The following is a 25278-nucleotide window of genomic DNA, read 5'->3' on the forward strand; positions in this document are numbered from 1 at the left end:
CCTGCTTTGCAGATGTACTCTTTTCTTATCTTGCACTCCCACTTTTGTAAATTGGGCTCCGCCAGCCAACAAACTAAGAGTTATGTGCCGCGTTTTCATTAAAAACATGTTGGAGAAGCACAGACCAATTAAGGATTCTGTATTTTATATGGAGTGATGAAGTGAGCACTGGATTGTGGGAGGATTCATGTAGCAAAGAGAAAGGACTCCCAAACACGACCGTTGTTTTGTTAAAGAGGTGAGCAGCCCTTCATGAGATTTGTGCTTTAAATTCTGGAACTTGGATTAGACATCTCTCTCCAATGTGATTAACAAAATCCCTTACAAGAAAGTTGAATATTTTTGCTTCTATTTATAAAAAGATTTTTTTTAAAAAAAAAACAAACAAACATACATATAAGGACAGTTGGTTAACTCCTCGACATAGCCACAGAGTTCACCCCAGTTTAAGGTTCTCCCCATGATCTTATAGCACCTTAACTTCCTTCATGTTTACAAGTTTCACTCAGTGCACTTTGCTCAGTCCGTTGTATGATTTTGTTGCTGTGTTTTATCATGTTTTATAATGACTGTGATTTTATTTTATACCTTTTAATTTTATTTGTGTGTGTTTTTGTATTTGATACCACTGTATACTTGTTTTATGTCTGTGAGCCGCCCCGAGTCCCTCTGGGGAGATGGTGGCGGGGTATAAAAATAAAATTATTATTATTATTTTATTATGACACAGCAAACAAGATAGATATGCTGGATTTCGTATAATAAAATCACAAGTCGAACACTTCCCAAGTGTCTAGGACTGTGTGATGTATTTTCGGATGATGCGCGCAGATCCCAGAAGGGTGGCCTTTTGCAGTTGGCAGATCATAATTTTGTCAATGTCTATTGTTTCCAAATGCCAACTGAGATCTTTTGGCATGGCACCCAGTGTGCCCATCACCACCAGGACCACCTGTATTGGTTTCTGCCAGAGTCTTTGAAGTTCAATCTTGAGGTCCTGAGTTTTTCCTGTTGTTTTTCATCAATGTGACTGTCACCTGGGATGGCAACATCAATGATCCAAACCTTTTTCTTTCCCACAACTGTGATGTCTGGTGTGTTGTGTTCCAGAACTTTGTCAGTCTGGATTCGGAAGTCCCACAGTATCTTTGCATGTTCATTTTCCAATACTTTTGCAGGTTTGTGATCCCACCAGTTCTTTGCCGCTGGAAGGTGGTACTTGAGGCATAAGTTCCAATGAATCATTTGGGCCATGTAATTGTGCCTCTGTTTGTAGTCTGTCTGTGCGATTTTCTTACAGCAGCTGAGGAGATGATCAATGGTTTCGTCGGTTTCCTTGCAGTGTCTGCATTTTGGGTCATCAGCTGATTTTTCGATCTTGGCCTTAATTGCATTTGTTCTGATGGCTTGCTCCTGGGTTGTTGTTGTTGTTGTTGTTGTTGTTGTTGTTATTATTATTATTATTATTATTATTATTATTATTATTATTATTATTATTATTCAAAATCTATAGGAGATATATTCCCAGTCTGAAGTTATTTGAAACCGTGGCTATGACTGAGCAGTGTAGGCACCATTTAATTAACTAATTTCCAGCCCCAGAGTATCATAGAATTGTGTAAGAGGGCTTAGGGATTCCTACAGACCAGTGTTTCTTAAACTCTGCTCCTCCAGGTGTTTTAGACTTCAGTTCTCAGAAATCCCAGTCATCTTACCAGCTGTTTGGAATTGTGAAAGCTGAAGCCCAAAGCACCTGTAGAAGCAGAGATTGAGAAACACTGCTTCAGAGGAAAACTTTCTAGGGATTTGCTAGGTCTTCTAACACAACTCCAGGGAAGACCGACCACAGAATAACTTCAAGGATCTAGAAAATGCCTAGAAAATACCCAGATTTGCATTTCCCCCCTTGGCTGTCAGTAAGTAAAACCATAGATTTGGGTTCCACAGGTACAGGGTCCCTATTCTAGTGCTGCTTTCTATTTTTTGGGAGGCAGTATAGGGGCTTTCTGGCTGAGAATTCTTAAATGTGCAGATCTCAGAATCTATGTGGTGGAACCATAGCAGTTAAAATAGATTCTTCCATATAGATAGATAGATAGACACACACACACACTATCTGTTTTTATGACTCACCGGGGAAGCCCAGGGCAGGGGATGGAATGGGTGAGTTCACTTGAGCTGACAAATATTCTAGGTTATTTCAGGAAGAGGACGGGGAAAATTAGTTTTCAGTTCAGCCACAGGGATTGGTAGTATGGGGAAGTGGAGTTGGCTTGACTCGTAAAGAAGAAATACCTAATAAATTACATGTACAAGAATTAAAGAAAGATCACTTAGTGGGTTGTTATCCTTGAAGGGGACAGACAGGTGGACTCCAGTACATGTTAATCAACCCTATTGTCACTCACCACGGAGAATCTCCCCTCTATGCATTCAATTTGGGAATTCTTTTATTTATTTTATTTATCTATATCGTTTCTCAGATGAATGGAATTAATTATATATACATTTTTAAGGTTTTTATAATGTGTTTTAACAATGTTATTAATAGATCTGTTTATATTGTTTTGTTTTTATGATTGCATTTTGGGCATTAAATTTTGCCAATTTTTGTAAGCCGCCCTGAGTCCCCTCGGGTGAGAAGGGTGGGGTATAAATGTTGTAAATAAAATAAATAAAAAATAATTATTATAACTTACTAAAATAAAAACTATACAAAAGAGGATTAAAAAGTATAAATATAAAATTATTTTAAAACAATTAAAAAACCTATAAAGTTATATAGTAGAGTCTCACTTATCCAAGCTAAACGGGCTGGCAGAACCTTAAAGGTAAAGGTAAAGGTTTCCCCTGACGTTAAGTCCAGTCGTGTCCGACTCTGGGGGTTGGTGCTCATCTCCATTTCTAAGCCAAAGAGTTGTCCATAGACACCTCCAAGGTCATGTGGCCGGCATGACTGCATGGAGCACCGTTACCTTCCCTATTGATCTACTCACATTGGCATGTTTTCGAACTGCTAGGTTGGCAGAAGCTGGAGCTAATAGCGGGCACTCACTCTGCTTCCAGGATTTTGAACCTGGGACCTTTCGGTCTGCAAGTTCAGCAGCTCAGTGCTTTTATTTTCGCCTTCTCATTATTATTCTTAGCACTTTATTGACTATGTCAGCTGTGTAACTACCTCTCCTTGACTTTGACACATTTCGCACTTTGGCCCAGATCTGTGTATTATATTCCTGTTTTAACGCTTTATTTTGTATGGTGACCTTTTATGACTGTTTTTATCGATGCTGATGTTTTATTGTTGTGTAATTTGTTTTATTGTTGTTTTTGCTTCTTTATTGCTGTGTCCGGGCAAGGCCCCATGTAAGCCGCCCCGGTCCCTTCGGGGAGATGGGACGGGGTATAAGAATAAAATTATTATTATTATTATTATTATTATTATTATTATTATTATTATTATTATTATAGCACACTTTGCCACCGGGGCTCCCGCAGAACCTTGGATAAGCGAATATGTTGGATAATAAGGAGAGATTAAGGAAAAGCCTATTAAACATCAAATTAGGTTATGATTTTGCAAATTAAGCACCAAAACATCATGTTATACAACAAATTTAACAGAAAAAGTAGTTCAATACACATTAATCTTATGTTCTATTTACTGTATTTACGAATGTGGCACCAAAATACACGATATATTGAAAACATTGACTACAAAAATGCATTGGATAACCCAGAACCTTGGATAAGCGAGTCCCATCCAAGACTCTACTGTATTGTGCTTTAGGAATTTTTTATATATAAATTCTATTGTGCTTTAGGAATTTTTATAACTTTATACTCTTACATTTTATTAGTGGGATTTTATATGCACTGTTGTTTATACCTATGTCACTCTATTTATATTTCTTTATTGTTGTTTATATGCAGGACTTGGAGTGCTTCTGTGAGCTGCCCTGAGTCCCTTCAAGGAGATGGTGGTGGAATACAGGTAAAGATTTCTTATTATTATTATTATTATTATTATTAGTAGTAGTAGTAGTAGTAGTAGTAGTAAATTGAAACCATTAAGTTTCATTAAAAGGCTATATGCAAACCACAATAAATCACACCACACAGCTGAAAGTCTATGCCAATCAATATCTAAATGTTTGATGAGATAAAGATGTTAAGAGAGCAAGAAGGGCCTCTCTTGGGAGGGAGTTCCAAAGTCTGGGAGTAGCTACCAAAAAGGCTTCTTTCTTGTTCCTCCCAAACAAGTCTGAGAAGGGGAGAGGAAAGAGATGAAGGCCACCTTCCTGTAGATCTTGAAGCTCTTATGGGCTTGTAGTTTGAGTGTGATGGGAAACAATGGAGACATTTCCTTTATATGTATCTTTGATTCTCAAATTGGAAATGACTTCTGGCATTGTAATGTTAAATGTTAGGAGATCTAACTGGTTTCCATGCTGCATATTGATTAAATAAAATTAAACCGTTGTTAATAAAGTTTGTTTGGTCAGGTCATCATTTGCTAATGGGACAAGAGAATTACACATCTTCAAAAAGCTTTTTGCAATAACCAATGTTTCCAAATATTGCAGTTAACATTTTCTTAGAAAAAGTAAAATGGTTCATAGTTTACATTTAAAGAAAAAAAGGACTCAACTGAAATGTTTACTTGTCCCCACCCCAATGCTGTCTGATACATATTTGTTCAGAAGTAAATTCCATTATATCTAGTAGATACCTTTTGTTGATAGCTGATCAAAGAAATGAAAATTGTATTTTGTTTGGGTTCTTCTTGTCATGTGTGCTCTTGGAGCTCAGAAAAAGTAATACATGCACAAACAGAGACATAACCAGGAACGCTACCAACAAAACCTGCAAAATGCAAACAGTTACCTTATTAGCTAACCATTCTAGTAACAATGGCTTAACTACCACAGCAGTGAGGGCTAAATCAAGAGGGTCAAATGTAGAGATGAAATAAATATTCAGCGAAAATGTCAAGTTCCACGATTTTCCAAAATCTGCATGACATACATTTTAATGAAGGGTTTAAATATTTTTAAAAGGAAAGGCAAGAAGTAGATTCTATGTTCTTTGTGACCCATGCACCTTGATTTCTCAGGAAAATCTAAGCATAATTTGAGGGTGGCTTGATACAGACTTATGAATTGAAACTTCTTCCAAAAACATACTAAGATCCTATCTTGTAATACAGTCTCATAATAATAAAACTTTAATTTCATGTGTCATGAAATTAAAGTTTCTATGCAATTCTACATTTTCTGTAGAATTGGGCTTTCTGAAATTGCTTGAGAGCCCAAAATGGGACCTTTTCCTCTCCCCAGCATGTCATTTTTTTATTTTTAAAATTCATTTTCAGCATAGAACCTCACCTGAAGCCAAGCTGAATAAAGCTTATCTTGTAACCTTTTGGATGGAATTAATAAATCAATTATCCAAACCATGTTTTGATTGTTACAATCCTAACACGTCCAAACAGCAGCAAACATTTTATGAAAATGATTATTCCTTTCAAAGCCTTATTTTCTGGCCTTTTTTATTGTAAAAGTATTAAGGAACAGCAAGCTAAAATCTTTTTATCCAAGCTGGCTTTTGGCAGTTAACTGGCTGCAGAAAACGTGGGTCCCATACCTTTTTTTAATCCATGAGTTTTTACATTATTTTTTTAATCCAATTGTCTTTGTATGCTGTAATTTAATTAATTGTATTTGAACATTACAAGATTTTGGCTTGTATCCATTTGGCATTGTAGTTAGGGGTGATAGAAGGGAAAAGCAATGAAGGGGATGAAGGAGGTGAAATACAGGGAAAATAGCTTGTACAGAGATAGCAGACTTTGTCAGCTGCCCTTTGGCACTGCTATTCGACATCTACAAAGCTGTGTGAGAAAAGTGCAACCATTCATGTAGTGCCCGCAAAATTCTGTTCTTCCAACCCAATCTGTATTTGTTTTTAATGTGATGATGGGCTAGCTTGAACTGTGTCATCTTATGGAAAATTTTCAACAATTCCCAGCATTACAGAGAGAAAGACATTGGAAATCATTCACATCTAGAATTCCAAAATTTACTGGGTTCACTATCCCCTGGTAACTTCTCTCCTTTTTTCTTTGAGTTCTATTTTTACATGCCCAACTACAATTTCAAATGATTGAAGTGTGGACAATTGGACGGCTGAAGGATTATTCCATGAAGGGACAGATTTCTTAATGTCTTCATTTGCCCTCTGCCTCAGCTACAGATCCTAACTTTGTGTCTTGGATCCTAGAAACTCTTCTATAGGAAAAGAGTGTTGCTTTTCAAGGTCAGAAGAGAGATATTTTCCACATTTGTTAGGCTTTGGACTTTACTGTATAAAGCCACCATTTCATCGAATTCATCAGATGTGGAATTCATCCACTTTGCTGCCCCTTTAAACATGTAGCCCACTGGCTCCCATTGCTTGACACACTACTACTTCTGGTGGGGCTCTGTGTTTTAAGGGGCATCGAAGAGGAGTATGTCACCACAGCGGCAACACAAGAGGTTTCCCGTGTTGCCTTGAATTGATGGGAAAAGCCGGAAGGTCAACACTTCCCCCTATGGGATCGCCCGGCCAGTAAGCCGAGCAATGTAGGGCATGGGGCAAAGGGTTCCTCCCGACACTGGATACCAGATTTGCCACAATGCATGGTGATTCCAAAGGCCAGTGTGAAGAGGTTAGTAGGCAGTTATGTGAACAGTGACAGTTGATGCATACCAGAATTAGCACCCTAATGATCTCACTTTTCTCTATTTGTGCAGTGGCGTTGATTCACCAATCCATGGTTATGAAGCTATATTTCCACATACCTTCATGTTGTAGTAGTTTTTACTTAAGTGTAGTTGTCCAATGTCAGATTTAAAAACCAATAAAGGCATATAGAGAGAGTTTGTTTCAGAAAAGGTACCAAATCCATCCAAACAAATTTTACAGGAGTCAAAAGAATGCAAAGGACAAGCATTCCTTTGCTATAAAATACAATTTTCCAAGACCTGTACTGAAGTGATTTGATACATTTTGATCTGTACACAATATTCTACCAACAATGTGCTGCCACCTACAACTGATTTTTATTTTATTTTTTGCATTTGGTTATATAGATACACATACACATGTGTATATAAAATAAAAGGAAATCAGACAGCTTGGGCATATCAAGGAGACTCCCACTTTTTTGATGTCACTTTACTGCCAGCACAAAAACACCAGGGAACCATCAGACCAAGACAGATGATGGAAATGTAGTGGGACTGGGATCTATTTATGCATTTTACCTGTCACTAACTAGGAGCAGGAGAAACATGGGAAGAAGGGAGGCAAACTCATAGTGGGATTCATATCATGTGATAGGCGCAAAGCCAATTTGCCTTTCTTATGTGATAAAGTCCTTTGCGAAACTGTAACTTTCTACTCAAAATGAGTTACTCTCATTTCTCTTTCTCTGTCTCACTCTCAACAATGGTGTGTGCCTGTATCTTCTACACAACTCAGAGGTTAAGATCATTGGAGGAGGCCCTGCTCTCGGTCCCACCTCCTTTGCAGGTGCAGTTGGTGGGGATGAGGGACAGGGCTTTCTCAGTGGTGGCCCCTCAGCTATGGAACCCCCTTCCTGGTGAAATCAAGTCAGCTCTCTCCCTCCTGACCTTCAGAAAGCAAGTAAAAACATGGCTCTGGGACCAAGCCTTTGGCCAATAGTGCAGTGAAATAAGTGAAGATGGAAAATGTGCAATATCAACTGGAACAACTTTTTTGACTATGATCTCAGATTGCGCGATTTTAATAACATGTTTTAAGTTTTATACAGTTTTTAAAATTGTAATGCATATGTTTATTTTATATTTGTTGTTGATATGGCATCAAATTGTTGCCTTTGTAAGGCTGCTCTGAGTCCCCTTCAGGGTGAAAAGGACAGGGTACAAATACTGTAAATAATAATAATAATCATCCGAAAATACATCACACAGTCCTAGACACTTGGGAAGTGTTCGACTTGTGATTTTGTGAGACGAAATCCAGCATATCTATCTTGTTTGTTGTTTCATACAATAATAATAATAATAATAATAATAATAATAATAATAATAATAATAATAATCAGCTGAGACCCAAAATGCAGACTGTGCAAGGAAACCGAAGAAACCATTGATCATATCTTCAGCTGCTGTAAGAAAATCGCACAGACAGGCTACAAACAGAGGCACAACTATGTGGCCCAAATGATTCATTGGAACTTATGCCTCAAGTACCACCTGCCAGCAGTAAAGAACTGGTGGGATCACAAACCTGCAAAAGTATTGGAAAATGAGCACGCAAAGATACTGTGGGACTTCCGAATCCAGACTGACAAAGTTCTGGAACACAACACACCAGACATCACAGTTGTGGAAAGGAAAAAGGTTTGGATCATTGATGTAGCCATCCCAGGTGCCAGTCGCATTGACGAAAATCAACAGGAAAAACTCAGCCGCTATCAGGACCTCAAAATTGAACTTCAAAGACTCTGGCAGAAACCAATACAGGTGGTCCCAGTGGGTGCCGTGCCAAAAGATCTCAGCTGGCATTTGGAAACAATAGACATTGACAAAATCACGATCTGCCAACTGCAAAAGGCCACCCTACTGGGATCTGCGCACATCATCCGAAAATACATCACACAGTCCTAGATACTTGGGAAATGTTCGACTTGTGATTTTGTGAAACGAAATCCAGCATATCTATCTCGTTTGCTGTGTCATAATAAAATATTATTATTATTATTATTATTATTATTATTAATAATAATAATAATAATAATAATAATAATAATAATGGCACTGAGTATTTCTGCCCATGAATTGACTGGGTAATTCTCAGGGACATTGCTAGATGTTGCTGTCAATGATGTCCTAGCCATGTATTCTGTCTTTCCAACTTCCTTGTTGACCCACCTCTGCCGTACGTTCAACACACCCATTAGTGCGTTGCAATGTTACCACTTCACTGATGCACATCACTCTGTACGGAAGCAGGCAAAGCCCTTTGTGTGCATTGAATATTAATGCATTTAATGTAGCCAGCCCTATTTCCAATGCAAAACATGTGGGGTTTCTTTCTTGTTTCATGTTTTCCCTGGCATTAATATGTTATTTTGGCAGCATTCTAAAATGAGGTGTTTACATATGAGCATGTATATGTGCTCACAAAATACCTGCAATTTTGTGTGGGTGCTTCTGTGTCAGAGACAGAGCTGAATTAGAGCAATACTCCCAAAAGTTTGAAATGTAAGCCTTTTGGCTTAACAGTTTGCCAGCTTTCATATCCTGCAGTAGTTGCCGATTTTAATATATATGAAAATCAGTAGTCTTGTATCTCTGCATATGTGCCTTTTGTAATATAATTTTGACAGATGGCAAGCTGGATAAATCTAGCTCGTCACTATATAAAATCTTGGCTTGGCTCTCATTCTACCCAAACTTGCTTTAAAAGAGCTTTTACCTTTTTCTTTCTTTCTTTTTTTTACAAAAGGCTGCCGTTGGGGGGGGGGGGGGGGTAATTTGTTTTTATTGTCCAACTCAATATATTTTTGTCCCCAACGTATTTTATATGCAAGTTGTTCTTTAAACAAGCCAGAAGAAGCGAGAGAGAAAGAAGATGGGGAAAGGAGAAAAGCTTATGCGTCTACCTAATACCATTGACTATACTATTCTACATCTCCCCTTATTAAAAATAAATACGTTGCCCAAGCCCTGTTTGCTCCATCTAAAATTCTGAGAACAATATCTTACTATAGGAAAGGAGAGTGGGGAGGACAGGAAATACTCCCCTCTCTTTCCAGCTCCAGATAGACTGCTCATTGAAAATGTAATACACTGCTGCCATGTCACAGGTCAGCTGGCAAATGGCAATCTGAATTTTAAAAGGAATATGAATAAAATTCTGTTTTATTTTGAAAATGAACTTTGTGCCCTCCATCATGAATCCAATATATGTCTTAATCTTCTATGCTCTTGAAGCCTGCGGCTCCCTGGCTGAGTCCTTTGACTCCTGAACCTAATAAGGAAATAGGTTGTTTTCTCATCCTAGTCTCATTTTTAGAAGGGCTGAAACAAACAGTCCCTATTTCAAATGTAATTGACAAAGCATAAAAACATGTGCGTTATATAATTTTTGGGTTCACGCCGGAGCTCAGGGCTGGGATATTTTATTTTAAAATTTGATTAAGATGTTATACCTCTGGAAATGATGCTGTCAGGATTCAGAATCCAAATTTACCAACTGTTCAGTTTCATGTTTACCTTGGAACTGTACATGCCAAGCTGATAAGGAGATGAAACAGATAATAGTACACTCCATTGGGGACTGGTTTCATTTAACCTGAATAGTATTCATAGCAGGCTGTTGACAGCTTTGTCATTGTGGAGAAGGAATAAACTGTGCCTTGTATGTTCAGCATATATAGGAACCTTTAATTATACATTTTTTATGATTTATTATCACCTTTAAAAACAGTGATCAAGTTGACATTTTTGGTTTTTATTAAATATATTAGGCAGGTCCTTTTATTTTTCCAAGATCTCTAACAATATATATAAATATATAAAAGGCAGGTCCTTTTATTCTTCCAAGATCTCTAACAATTATATATAAATATATAAAAAGCAGGTCCTTTTATTCTTCCAAGATCTCTAACAATTTACCATGAGTGATATAAAATTTATTATTGCTACATTCCATGCAGGAACTAAATAGGCCCACAACTTATATTGTTACACCTCTCACATTGAGGAAAATGCCATCAGCTATAAATTTGCAGACATTAATTTAACTTCAGAAGGTGATTATAGTAGGCCCTTGATATTCACTAATGTTTGGTTCCATACCCTTTTGTGGATACCAAAATCTGTGTATGCTCAATTCCTGTTACATACAATGGCATATTAAAATATTGAACTTTATATAAATTGGCAAAATTAAGTTTTCTTTTTTGGATTTTACTTTTTTGAGGGAATAAAAACCCATGGATATGGAGGGTCAACTGTACTGTTTTTACTATCAGTATGATCCAGCAACTGTCAAGGACATGTATATTATATTAATTTTCTTCATCCTCACTTATGAAATCCCCAGAGGCATCTCCTGACTCCTCTCAGGCCCCTTCTACACAGCCAAATAATCCAGATTATCAAAGCAGATATTCCACGTTACCTGCTTTGAAATGGATTATATGAGCCTGCACTGCCAAATAATCCAGTTGAAAGCAGATAATCTGGATTTTATATGGCAGTGTATAAGGGGCCTCAGAAATGGAATGCTGGACTAGATACCCTGTTTCCCCTAAAATAAGACATCCCCATAAAATAAGACCTAGTAGAGGTTTTGCTGAATTGCTAAATATAAGGCCTCCCCCGAAAGTAAGACCTAGCAAAGTTTTTGTTTGGAAGCATGCCCGCCGAACAGAACACCAGAGCATGCAGGATCGGTAAATGTACATACCATAGAGTGTTGTACATGGAAATAATGATAGTAACAAGTTTGTCTGGTTATGCTGGTTTATGATGACAACTACTGTACAGTATATAATAAATGTTCATTATTTTTGTTCAACAATAAATGTGAATTCTTCTTCATGGAAAAATAAGACATCCACTGAAAATAAGACCTAGAGAATTTTTGGGAGCAAAAATTAATATAAGACACTGTCTTATTTCCGGGGAAACACGGTAGGTATTTGGTCTTATTTTGAACCATACCTCTAAATTTCTTACAATTTCAGAAGGAGATAATGTAAGCACACATCTAACTATTTAGCTGTGGCTGTTTTGAAGCCTATTGTTTCTGCGGTTGGCAGAGCAACCACTGAGATGACCTTACCATACTTTTTAGAAGCACCTAGTTGTGGGATAAAGAGCATGTACAGAAGGATTTTTTTTGGCCTGATGGATGGCTAAAACTTTGTGACTTTTCTTCAGAGGAAACGATTTTGGGATTTAAACAATGGTTTTTGGGCCCCTGGTGGTGGCACAGTGTGTTAAAGCGCTGAGTTGCTGAACTTGCAGACTGAAAGTTTCCAGGTTCAAATCCCGGGAGTGGAATGAGCGCCCGCTGTTAGCCCCAGCTCCTGCCAACCTAGCAGTTCGAAAACATGCCAATGTGAGTAGATCAATAGGTACCGCTCCGGCGGGAAGGTGACAGCGCGTCATACAGTCATGCTGGCCACATGACCTTGGAGGTGTCTTCGGCTTAGAAATGGAGATGAGCACCAACCCCCCAGAGTCGGTCACAACTGGACTTAACGTCAGGGAAGACCTTTACTTTTTTTTTTTACTTTACTTCTTTCTACTGACAGAACAACCGTTGAGCGAACAGTGAAGTTCTGATAGCAGAATGGGAAGAAAGACAATTTCTGTAGATCCCCCTTCCATCTGTACCTTCATTGCTTTCCACAATGTAATCTGGAGTACATTGAGGAAAAAGCTGTTGGAGAGGAGGACAATAGATTTATTTACTCTATTCTTTTTAGTAAGTTGTTATGTCTTTTGGAACAATATTATGGCATAATCTGTTTCTATTCATATTGCAAAAACCATGTCAGAAAGAAGCTTTGGGGAACATTACAGAAATTTTTCCTTTTCGCTTTTTAAACTCATAACAGCAGGGTGTAAATAGTATTAGCATTAAATAAATACATTTAAAATATTGTAAATAAATATTTCAAGGTTTTTTGGGGGGGAAATGTTGTGTAATCAATTTCTTGGTAAAGGCAGTTTAGCAATTTTTCTATGTGACTAGGCATAAATTTTAAAATTAGAGATACATATGATTCTGTCTGTTTTGGGCCCTAGACTGTGATACTCAAGAACAAGTAAAAATAAAGAATAGCTGTTGGAATAATCATGATGGTCAGACCCATCATTTCATGAAAAAATTAAAATTAAAAAATGTTCTAGAGGCAACACATTCTTGCTCTTGGGCTGACTGACTGCTCCTTCTTTGCTGCCTCTTTCCAGGGATATTCCTCAGGGAGCCATGTTACCATTGGCATAATTGCCCTACAGCTGCTCTGTATTTGTCACAGAGGGTACAGACTGGGAGCTAAAGCTGTTGTGTTTTCCCGAGTCCTGTGTGTTTCTAATTAACTGGCCCAAAAGGAGCGATCCTAGTCCAAGACAACAGCCACCAAAGTTTCTGCAGGGGATGGATGGAGGATAGTTTGCTCTTCCAAGTTCACAAACTATTTTCTATAAATGTTAAGCAAACATAATGTGAAGAGCTGGAACTGACGATGGAAAGTGTAACTGTGGGGAGAAGAAAAGACAACAAACAAATGGAGTTTCCTGCTCAAAAAATGGTGGGCAAATTATGGAAGCTTTTCTGAATGAGAAATTGAATTTGGTTATGTCTGTATTGCAGTGACAGTTCCTTTTCTTTGGTAAAGCAGAATCTGACCTTTCTTTCCCCAGTGTTTGCTTAAGGCAGATATCTTGTTATTTTTAGTGTTTATTTTTAGGTAGATATTTTTATATCTATGATTTATTTATTGACGTGCTTCATTGAAACCTTGGTATAGGTTGTATATATTGTAATGTTAGTACATATGCTGTAGTGAGTCCCAAGATGTGGGAGGAATGGTATGCTGTATTAGTACAATCTCAGTATAAAACATTCAAAGCAAGCAAAGGACGAGACAGATGCTGTATATTTGTACTGTGCTTATGGAATGCCATCCAAGACTTGACAGTGAATGAAGGGCTGACCTGGTCAGCATAAACCTGTGTGGCTGGGTTTGGTGGATTGGACCAGTTTCAGCCTTCTCCAATCAAGTGCAATGCCATCAGTAAATATTCCATCTCCTTCACAAGGAAATCTGTATGCCTGAACACTACGTGGAAGAATTCGTACTTTTTGTTAGGCCAAAGAGACAAAACAATTATGTTACAGTAGCTATTTACTGCAGTAGCAGAACCTGCATGACCTGGCTAAGGTACGGCACTTCTAGAGAGGACTAAACTCCACACTAAAGACTACCTGAAAATAAGTCTCCAGAGGCCCAATATCTCATTACAGCTGAGCTTTTCAGGAAGACCTTGATCTAATGGGGTATTAAATTAATTTGGAACAAACCAGGGAAACATTTTTACTAGAGGCATTGTTTGGATGCCTTGGTACCAGCAATGATCTCTGCTTTGAGTTAGAACAAACTGTCAGAACAAACATGTTCCAGATGCACCTGTAAAATTTGGAAACATCAGTTATAGCTAAAAGTCTGACAAATTTTGAAGTGTAGGTATTTATCACAATAGTTCCCATATACACACTGCCAAGGATATTGCAACATATTGACAAATTAGTAATAGAGAACTAAGCTCAGAGAAAACATGGAAATTCAAGGTGGCAATATAATTAATTCCTACTAATAAAAAAATATCCAGTGCTTCAGTCATTTGAGTTCTGGGTTCATTATAGCCTTGCTTTGCAGTGCATTCTTTTGTGCAGAATTCAAACAAATATTTATAGGTTTGAGTTTGTTTGATTGGAGTTTTTTAATGTCTGACTTTGCATGTCTTAGGTTGGTTGGTTAGAATGAGGGTAGAAGTGTAAAAATACTAAACAGTTTTCAATTCTGCTTTAACCACACTTAGAAGAACACATTCTCTCATCTGTAACTATTGCTTGTTCTTCATATTTTACATTTCCGGGTGTGATCGTTGTATACTTTCCCATAGTCCCTTTCATAGCTCTGGATAAAAAGGAGAATACATTTCTTTCTTGACCCTAGATCTTCCTCTGCTGCAAACAATGTATAGCTGGGAGCAAAGGTGAACATTTTGGGGTGTGTGGGGTGTGCATGCATGTTTGGTTCTAATATAAATCCCTTTTGGGGGAAAATGAAGGTTTTGAAAAGATGCAATAGTCAATATTTTTCTTTTATCCTCACAATACTTGCATCTTCCTCTTGAAAAATATTCTTTTTCCCACTCCACCTACCCAGCAGCTTGAGCATCCAAGATACAGCAGGTGCTTGGATAGACATGATGTTCATTAGGCCCCATGCAGCTGGGAGGCAAGAGGGGAGGGACTGCCTAAGAGAATCATGCTTTACAACTTGGAGTAGGAAGGAGGGGAGAGGAACATTTCTAGCATGTCTGGGAGGATGGTTTTTATTTGTCTTGCTGCTTCTGCTGAAGGAAACAATTAACATTTTGCTTTTTACGATGTCAGTTAGCTGAGTAAATCAGCATGGGCAGAAGAAAAGTTTGAAGGATATTTGGTGGTTGTAGGAATGAGCCTAGAATCTCTACAATACTAAGAACTGTAATATATGAAAACAGAACTTTTTATGATAAAAGTTTAGAAGTCATTGTGCCGTTTTTGTTTTTGTTCTTTTTGAATAATTGTACCACCTGTAAGGCAAGTAGAATAAGTAAGGATGATTTTATTTTGCATTTCAGAACTTAATGGGCTCCATTGTCTCAGCATACAGTAAACAACCCAAAGTTCACATGGAGGATGCCATTGTAGGATTTGTAGCTTTTAAAAGACACCCTGCGTGGTTCATCCCTTAAACTGCATGATGACATTCATAGGCAAGTAGCAGGAATGGAGAAATATCACCAAATTAAATCCAAGTTCTTTCATTATGTACACATCTCACATTGTTACCAGTAAACAGCAAGCAAATAGTGGAAAGGCACATAGGTCACTTGATCAGTCTTTCCTATTACAGTAGAGTCTCACTTATCCAACATAAACAGGCCGGCAGAATGTTGGATAAGCGAATATGTTGGATAATAAGGAGGCATTAAGAAAAAGCTTATTAAACATTAAATTAGGTTATGATTTTACAAATTAAGCACCAAAACATCATGTTATACAACAAATTTGACAGAAAAAGTAGTTCATACTCGAGTATAAGCCTAGTTTTTCATCCCTTTTTTAGGACTGAAAAAGCCCCCCTTGGCTTATACTCGGGTGAGGGTCCTGGTTGGCTTATATTTGGGTCATCTTATACTTGAGAATATGTGGTACATTTATTATTTTTCTCTATTATTGGTATTATTACACTTATTATTTTTCTCTATTATTGTTGCTACTATTACATTTATTTTACTCTATTTTTATTATTATTAATACATTAATTATTTCACTCTGATATTATTATTATTACATTTACTATTTTACTCTATTTATTTATTATTACTTATATTATTTTACTCTATTATTTTAAGGATACATAAGCACATTTACATTGAAGAAGATGAGAATAATGATTTGATCAGAGTTGGGCAGTCTTATCTTAAATTTGAGCTTTATGTAAATATTCAAAAACATTTAACCTACTGATGCCTCAATTAATGTAATTTTATTGGTATCTATTTTTATTTCTGAAATTTACCACCCTCGGCTTATACTGGATTCAATGTTTTCCCAGTTTTTTTGTGGTAAAATTAGGTGCCTCGGCTTATATTCGGGTCGGCTTATACTCGAGTATATACGGTACCTACCTTTCCATTGAAGTGATAGCATTTTCCTATAAATTAGTGCTCACAAGTATTCTAATTGAGAACTGCATTCATTTAATGCATGAAAATATAGTATGACCCCTGTATCAGCAGGTGATACATTCCTAGACCCCCAGGAATATCTGAAATAGTAGATAATAGCAAGCTCTAAATTTTGACTGCCGTTGTACTGGAAGTATACCATAAAATTGCACTAGAGGACATAGAGAGGACCACAAACCCTTCCAAGAGAGAATGTCTTTTGGATCATGGTTGAAGTGAAATGGTGTATATACTGAACCCATAGATAAGGGAGTCATAGTGCATCCGTTCATATTAATTATGCAGGGAGTTATCTCTGCAAGATTATATAAAGAGCAGACATGATCCTTTGGCTTTTTAATGGACAAAAGAGAGTGCAAGGTCCCTGACAACATCTAGTTGCAGCTAAAATGAGCATGGCTGAAGAAGCATGTACTTTTATTTCATCCAATGTTATCTGCCCAGAAACTGAATACCTGAGCAGAACCCCAAAAAGTAAATGTTTATGTTCTGCCTTGCATAGTATAGGATCTTAACCTACATAAATATTAACTTTTTGAAATCTTTCTCTCTCTCTCTCTTTTTTTTTTTTTGGAATGTGAAAGTGCCCCCTTTTTTTGAAAAATGTAGGTATTTTTGTTTTGTCTTGTTTGGTCAAATTTTTTGTAGATATGCTCCCTATTAATGTACATGAATGACTATATATAGTGAATCAACATCAGCTTTCAGTAGATGTAGAGCCGTTACTGTATCTTAAATAGACCAAGAAGTATTTTGTAAAAAAAAAAAAAAAGGGGGGGGACAATAAAGACTTAAGAATTATAAAAAAAAAACATTGTATGAAAATGCAGGTGTTTTTAATGCAAAATGGACATAAATGGGGTGAAATAAACATGGAACTTGAGCATCCATGGATTTTGGTATCCACAGGGGCCTGGGATCTAATTCCTCATGGATATGAAGTGCAGACTTTATTCATTTTTTTATTACATGCATTGTGAAAGCTGGCAATGACTTAAAGAGATAAATTCTACAGATGTAATTTAAGGTGAAGTTCCCTGGGAGCGATATAATCTGACAACTAAACTATAGTCTCAAGAACATGTCAAATTTCTGGAAGCAGCAATTTAAAGTTAGCTAAACTCCTCTTTACTTCAGATACTTTGCTAAATAGTTTATCTAGGACTGAATCCTTTAAAAGCATGATTATTGACCCATTGATTAAAATTATAGAATAGGATTTTATTTTTTGGGAGGGGGGGGCAAAAATAATTAATAATGAATTATTCATAAGTTCTTTCCTCTATACCAGTGGTTCTCAAACTTTGGGTCCCCAAATGTTTTGGCCATCAACTCCCAGAAATCCTAACAGTTGGTAAACTGGCTGGGATTTCTGGGAGTTGTAGGCTAAAACACTTGGGGACCCACAGGTTGACAACCACTGCTCTATATCCTGATGGCTATCAGTGCTTGTCAGGGCTCTTATAAAAAGTATATCATGACAGTCTCTGACACATATAATTACATAGTCCTGCAACAATAAACCAGGGATGAGCTTGCAGCACTGGCTACCTTGAAGGAAGTCAGTAAAGCAATCAACCAGTTAAAAAATAACAAAGTCAGTGGACCCGATGGGATCCCTGCTGATCAGGGTGAGCTGATGCAACAACTTCACAAGCTTACTGAAAAAGTGTGGGTGACCGAGAAAATCCCAGCAGACTTCAAGAATGTCATTATCATCATCCTTTTCAAAAAGGGATAAAGAACAAGCTGTGGAAATGACTGAAGTATCTCAAACTCTCCACAAAAGTTGACATTGACATCAAAATACAACACTGTCTGAGTTCTGTTGAGCGCAGCATTGTGTTGTTGAAGGCTTTCATGGCCGGGATCACAGGGTTGTTGTATGTTTTCTGGGCTGTATGGCCATGTTCCAGAAGTATTCTCGCCTGACGTTTCACCCACATCTATGACAGGCATTCTCAGAGGTTGTGCAGCAGAGAGTGTTCGAAGATTGGGACATTTATAGAGATACCAAGTTGTTTGTGTATGAAGCTATCGTCCTTCCAACTCTATTGTATGCCTGTGAAATATGGACCATCTACAAACGCTACTCTTGACTTCTGGAATGATTCCATCAGTATTACCTTTGAAAAATCCTGCAAATCTCTTGGGAAGTCAGGCAGACAAACATCCGTGTTCTGAAAGAAGGAAAGACCACCAGCATAGAAACAATTCCCTACCATCAACTTCACTGGACTGGCCGAATTATCTGAATGTAAGATCACCATCTCCCAAAGCAGTTACTTTACTCTCAGCTCAACAATGGAAAATAGAATGTCAGTGGACAGGAAAATATATATAAGGATGGACTTAAAGCTAACCTTAAAAAAATGTGGAATAAACACCAACAACTGGGATGCCCTGACACTTGAGCATTCTGACTAGAGGTCAGTTGTTACCAGCAGTGCTATGGATTTTGAAGAGTCACAAATAAAGGGCCAAAGAGAGAAATGTGCCAAAAAGAAGGCATACCAAGCAAACCTTTTTTCTGACAGCCTTGCATCTGGAAATCTATGTCCTCACTGAAAGAACATGCAGATCCAGAATAGGTCTCACACTCTACTTACTGACCCACCGTCAAGACTTTGTCCTTGGAAGACAATCCTACTCGGCCATGAGTGATAGCTCATGATGGTGATGATGGCTTTCAAGCTATATATTAGCATCTGTTCTGATATCTCCACATTTGTCTTCTTTTTTGTCCCCATCCCACTGATTTTTCTTATCAGAAGAAAAAAAAAGCACTGCTCAGTAATGTTACACTTCATCTCTGGCACAATGATCTGCATTATAATACACTAGCTGTGCCCGGCCACGCATTGTTGTGGTGAAGTATGGTGGTATGGAATTGGTGGAATTGGTGGTAGTTAAGGTAGTTGAGGAATAGTTAAGGTAAAGGGTAAAGGTTTTCTCCTGACATTAAGTCCAGTTGTGTCCGACTGCACACTGAAGTGGATTATATGGCAGTGTGGAGTCAAGATAATCCAGTTCAAAGCAGATAATATAAGATTATAAATGGGTTATATAGCTGTGTGGAAGGGCCTTGAGTCTACACTGCCATATAATCCAGTTCAAATCTGATAATCTGCATTTTATAGGCAGTGTGGAAGAGGCCTAAGTGAGGCCTAACTCTGCCTGTCCCCTGGGCTGAGTGGGTTGCTAGGAGACCAAGTGAGCGGAGTTTAGCCTTTTAACTGGCAGCAATTGGATAAAAACAATTATACCTCTCCCTCTAATTAGGACTTTATTTTTCTTTTCTTTTTGTTGTATGAACGTAGAGGCATGGATGAAGGGTTGTGCTGCCAAGTTTAGTGTTTCTGGGATGTGTAGTTTTGTTGTTTTGTCCTAGGCCGAAATTTCATTATCCTTTTATATATATATAGATGTATAGATTTTTATTTTAAAAAATCTAAATTGGGTCACTATTTGGTTTGACTAATTTTGATTTCCGCTCCAAGATTAAACTTTGGAGGTGGGGGCTGTTCATAATGTTTCATCAAAACTCATTAATGTCTTCTTTTTTCAATCTTCTTCTTCTATTACTACTACTACTACTATTACTAGCAACTTAGCAATTGCCACCTTTTCTGCTTCTGGATCAACACCTTTTATTTTCCCCTAAAAACAACTAACGGCAGTTAAGAATCACATCATACATGTACATTACATATCTGTCTGGCCCAATTAGATCTGGCCATGTGAAGTCAACAATGAAGGACAGATGCAGTGGCCGAGTAATGTTTCTTGACTTAATAACCTACAAGGTCATCAACGGCCTTTACTTTGAATGGGAAAATGCTTTCACCTTTCTTTTAATACACAGCTCTCCAAATAAATGAAATTTCATCACCATCAAAAATGCTAATGAAAGTCAACTTCCCTTGCTTCCTGTCCCTTTTGTCTCAGCCTTTCTATTTAGCCTTTCTTGAATGAAAACAAACAAGTTTTGATCCATAAATTATACTGTAGACATTATAACCAACTGTTTGCAACTTAAAATACAGCCCTGGTTTTGTGGCAGCTATAAACAGGCGAAAGCTGCATTTCATGGCCCTACTATTTATCTTTTTTAAACCACTACCCCGCCCACCTTTGTCCACACGCTAAAGTTTGACTGACACTAATTTCCCGAACAAGATACCCTCGAAACTGCAGTTTATCTCATAAAATCATAACAGACAGGGTTTGTGATGTCCCCTCCACAAGATTCTTTATTCTGTCAGTTTATAGCATTTGAAATGACGGAAGGAGATGCGTTCCTTTCATATGCCAGGCAGGAGAACAGAACCTGTCACCAACAGTGTAATGTGCTGTGTATTATCACTCTGACTGATCCAGAGGCCCGGAGACTGTCATCTTTTTAGACTGTACAAGTCAACACAAATAAAACTGAGGAGGCAAATGATAATGTCTGAGATAGATCCCGGCTCATTCTGGCCATTACTTTTTATTCAAACCTTAGAGATGACATGATGTGAAAAATGAGCCTGTGTCTAGTTCAGTGCCCATTAGTCTGTGAGCACATTATCTTCCACTTTTCACATTGAATCTCTCTGTAAACACTGTGGCAGTTATAGCTGTGCGGCCCGTCACCGTAAGAAGATTTTAGTACCTCCCCCTCACCTTCGTATATAGCAAATATTGCCCCTAAAATGATATATAGAAGGGACTATTAAGTACATTTTTAGAAAGTGAGGTTTATAGCCATTTCATGCCAAATTTCCTCCTTATCGCTTGGCCAAATTAGATAGCTCTAGATCTCTTCCATCAGGATGTTCATAAATGTGCTCAAATGGTTTTTGTCATACATTCTGAATGCCTGAAAGCCACAATTGTACAGCTGCATTGAGTTTCCCAGGCCTTTCGCGTCTACCGTTCATTTCCATTCCTGGATATCTAGGATTTGCTTTTTGGTTTTTAGATTAATGGTTTGTTACATGTACTCTGTGTTTGTGTTGTGAGTGCATGTGTACATGAATCTTTGTTTTGTATTAATGATGGATTAAAAATAAGATTGAAATTCTTATGCACTGTTAGATGACAAGGCCCTTGTATTTTGCAAAGCCGTAAAACAAACATCTTTGTTGTCTCCTGATGTTGAGAAATCAGTTAATTGCTTCCATCATTCCTTGATATTATTTTGGCTTGGGATGGCAAATTGAACAATGAAAATTTGCTTCCCAATACCTCAACTGAATACAAACTAACAGATCTCCCAATAATTATAGATGATTGTGCATTGTTTTTAGAAGTTATAGAAGAAAAAAGGTGAGTAAGGGTTTGGGGGAAGGGATACACTTGGTGAGTACCTAAATCAGTTTCCTGAGATTTGAGCACTGTTACTAAAACTATCAACACAAATATATTACTTGCATTACTCTCTAACCTAACCTTTAATTACCCCCACCATCCCAAAAATATGCCTGAATTACCTTGCAGAAACAATTATATGTATATTTTAAAAGTTCTCCTGAGGATATAACACTAAGCATTGCGTTGTTATGGTTCAGTGGTTTACATTAGAGTGTATATAATTAAAACAACTCAAAAAGCTGTCAACCTTCCATCTAATTTGAAAGACTTTGATTGGTTGACGTTTCTTAAAATAATCTCACAGCACATTTAATTTTGACATCAATTTGTATCAGTGGAGTACTGGACAATGATTTCTCATTTTTATAGCATATACAAGGGGGAGTTATAATTAAAAGTACAGGCTGACTATTCCTTATATGAAATACTTGGGACCAGAAGTGTTTGAATGTTGTGTTTTGTTTTTGTTTTGTTTTAGGGTTATTTGTATTTCCATATATATATAATGAAATACTATATCTTGGAGATGGGACCAAGTCCAAGTAGGAAATCCATTTGTGTTTCATATACACCTTAGACCAGGGGTCCTCAAACATTTTAAGCAGAGAGCCGGTCCACGGTCCCTCAGAGTGTTGGGGGGCCAGACTATAGTTTAAAAACAAATATGAACAAATTCCTATGCACACTGCATATGTCTTATTTGTAGTGCAAAAAAAAAAAGCCAACGAAATGTTATAGTTTTCAAAGACATTGTGCTTTATTTGTGTGTTAACTGGAAAATGAAGTGCACGAAGCCGATTGTCTGAGCCTGCAAAGACCTGGAAATTTGATTTGAAACTGTTTCTGTTCTGCTGCTGGTTTGAACAAGTTTTTGTTCAGTGTGAGTCTGTGTGGTGACTGAGTACTGCCTGGGGAATATGGCTCTGTACTCAGAGTGTCCTTGCTATTTCTGAGGCCTTGTTTGCTGCTGGAAAACGAGGATGAAGAACCAGGACTGTATTCTTCACTGAAGCAGATTTATGGACTGAAAAAGGACTGTTTATGACTGCTGGGTTTCTGTAAGCAATCAGAGGGACCATTGTGAATACCATTGTTCTTTGGATCTCTTGGAATTAGTAAAGTTCTTGTACTATTTGTTCTGCAAATCTGAGTGGTGCGTCATTGTTCTGCAGGGTGACTCTGGGCTCACGGGCACACGTAAGAGCTTCTGTTTACCATCTACAATCCACAACACAAAAGAACAATACAATATTTAAAAATAAGAACAATTTTAACCCATATAAACCTACCATGATTTCAATTGGAGTTGTAGGCCTGCTTCTTCCTGATGAGATAGTCAAGTTAATTAGGATTGTTGTTGTTGGTGTTGTTGTTGTTGTTGTGTGCCTTCAAGTCATTTCAGACTTAGGGCGAGCCTAAGTCTAAAACTGAGGGTGGGGGCCAGATAAATGACCTTGGAGGGCCGCATGTGGCCCCCGGGCCTTAGACAAATAACCTGAAGGGGATTTTAACATGAAACAAAGTTTGCTTACATTGAATCATTACAAATATTTGAAATGACCATTTTCATTGTACACAGAAAGTATAATGCAGTTTGAAGTTGGCTTGAGAGTGGGGTGTCCACAAAACATATGCCCCCAATTCGTGCTTCAACACACACCAAGTGTGATAATAGCACTTTTAAAAAAAAAGTACCAGGAAAGTCTGAGTTCTGTCAAAATAAATCGCTGCAGCTGATCCCTGTTTATCTCAGATCCAGGGTGAAATCGCCTCCACAAAAAACAGAATGCATTGTAGACATCTGGTTCCAAACAAACTTAAGGGGTCAATGTAGATGTGCCCTGAGTTACATGACTGGGGAATTGTAGGCGCTGTACATCAAACATGCGATTTTCCTAAGTTCTGAATTTGGACTTGAGAAGGTACAAAACCTTTGCCACACTTTTCTGATTTCTCTCTTTTTTGACAACTAGCGGGGAAAGGACAAATCATTCTGAGGTTAACCACTTTCAGAAGGCAATTAAAATTTCCATGGGATCAGTCAGAGGGCCATATTTTGCCCACCTTTGATCTGAGCTATTTCCATCCAAGATAGTTGGGTTATTGTGAATTGCCTATACCTAAAATGAAACCTGCAACTGTTTCAAGATGCTATAGTCTTTCTCTAAATATCAAAACCAATTTCATTACAGAATGATGTTTATGTTAATTTTAATTTTCAACTAAGTTGTGTGTTCTGTGTCATTGTGTATGAGATGAAGCAATCCCACACTTCATCCCCTCTGAACACAAAATATGTTGATCCAAAAATAATACATAAATTGGCATGCTCAACGGTGTGAAACAGAAGAAGTGATGGAAAGTTTAGTCTTGGAAAGCTTTATATATTGAAAACCAGTGGTCTGTTCCAAAAGCCTTAATTATGTAATGCAATTCCCCTTTAGGGAAGCTTTCAGCACAATCTTTTGCATGCCTATTGAAAAAATATGTCTCAATTAGGCTTACTCCTAGGTAAGTGGTGGATATAGGATTGTGCTCTCAGTTTGATGAAAATATGCCTTTCCTGAAGATACATATTTTGGAGTAGGTTCTTTTTATAAGTGTTGTACAGCATGCAAAATAATTATCTTTTAAAAAAGATTCTTAAATTACAGCTGAATTCTTTCCTTTGAAGAATATTGTGTTTCTATAGAGATCCTTCTTATGAAATTCACCAAATGCAGGGCGAGAGAGAGCTTTCCCACTTCTTTCTATTTCTGCACTCCACTCTGAAGTATACAGTAATATCGACCACAGACGCTCTAGTGAATCTTAATTAGGCATATGCAGATAGTTCAAAATCTATTCAAGATGGATTATCTGAATGAATGCTAGTAAATTATCTTTTTATTATCCTTTTAGTGTCTTCTGGGGAGATTCAGTAGGATACCATCAGTGTGATCATTTCACTACTGTGAGTAAGAGCAGAAAAGCAACAAAAGGATAAGAAAATGGCACACTGGGGATAATATTAAGTACAACTACGCTGTGGCAATGTGCAAACTGTTGTATTATATTGATCTGGAGCAATAGGACCCACTCAGATTTAACAGTGCAACGCAGCCTCCTTGGAAAATGTCTTGATTGGCGGCAACATGTTTTTATGGAACTTGTCATCTGCATTTAAGGCTGTAGTCAAAATTTACAGGTTACTCACCCACAGCCCCATATTGATCTATAGAAAGGGATATGTTGAGGAAAAATGGAAGGATAATAGAGAGATCTTGTGGTTTTCAGCCCATTCTGTTCCTACACATATCTTCCAAAGGACAGTGTATCAGAATAGATAAAGGTAAAGGTTTCCCCTGAC

The sequence above is a fragment of the Anolis carolinensis genome, chromosome 1, assembly GCF_035594765.1.
Source record: "Anolis carolinensis isolate JA03-04 chromosome 1, rAnoCar3.1.pri, whole genome shotgun sequence".
Classification (NCBI taxonomy): Eukaryota; Metazoa; Chordata; class Lepidosauria; order Squamata; family Dactyloidae; genus Anolis; species Anolis carolinensis.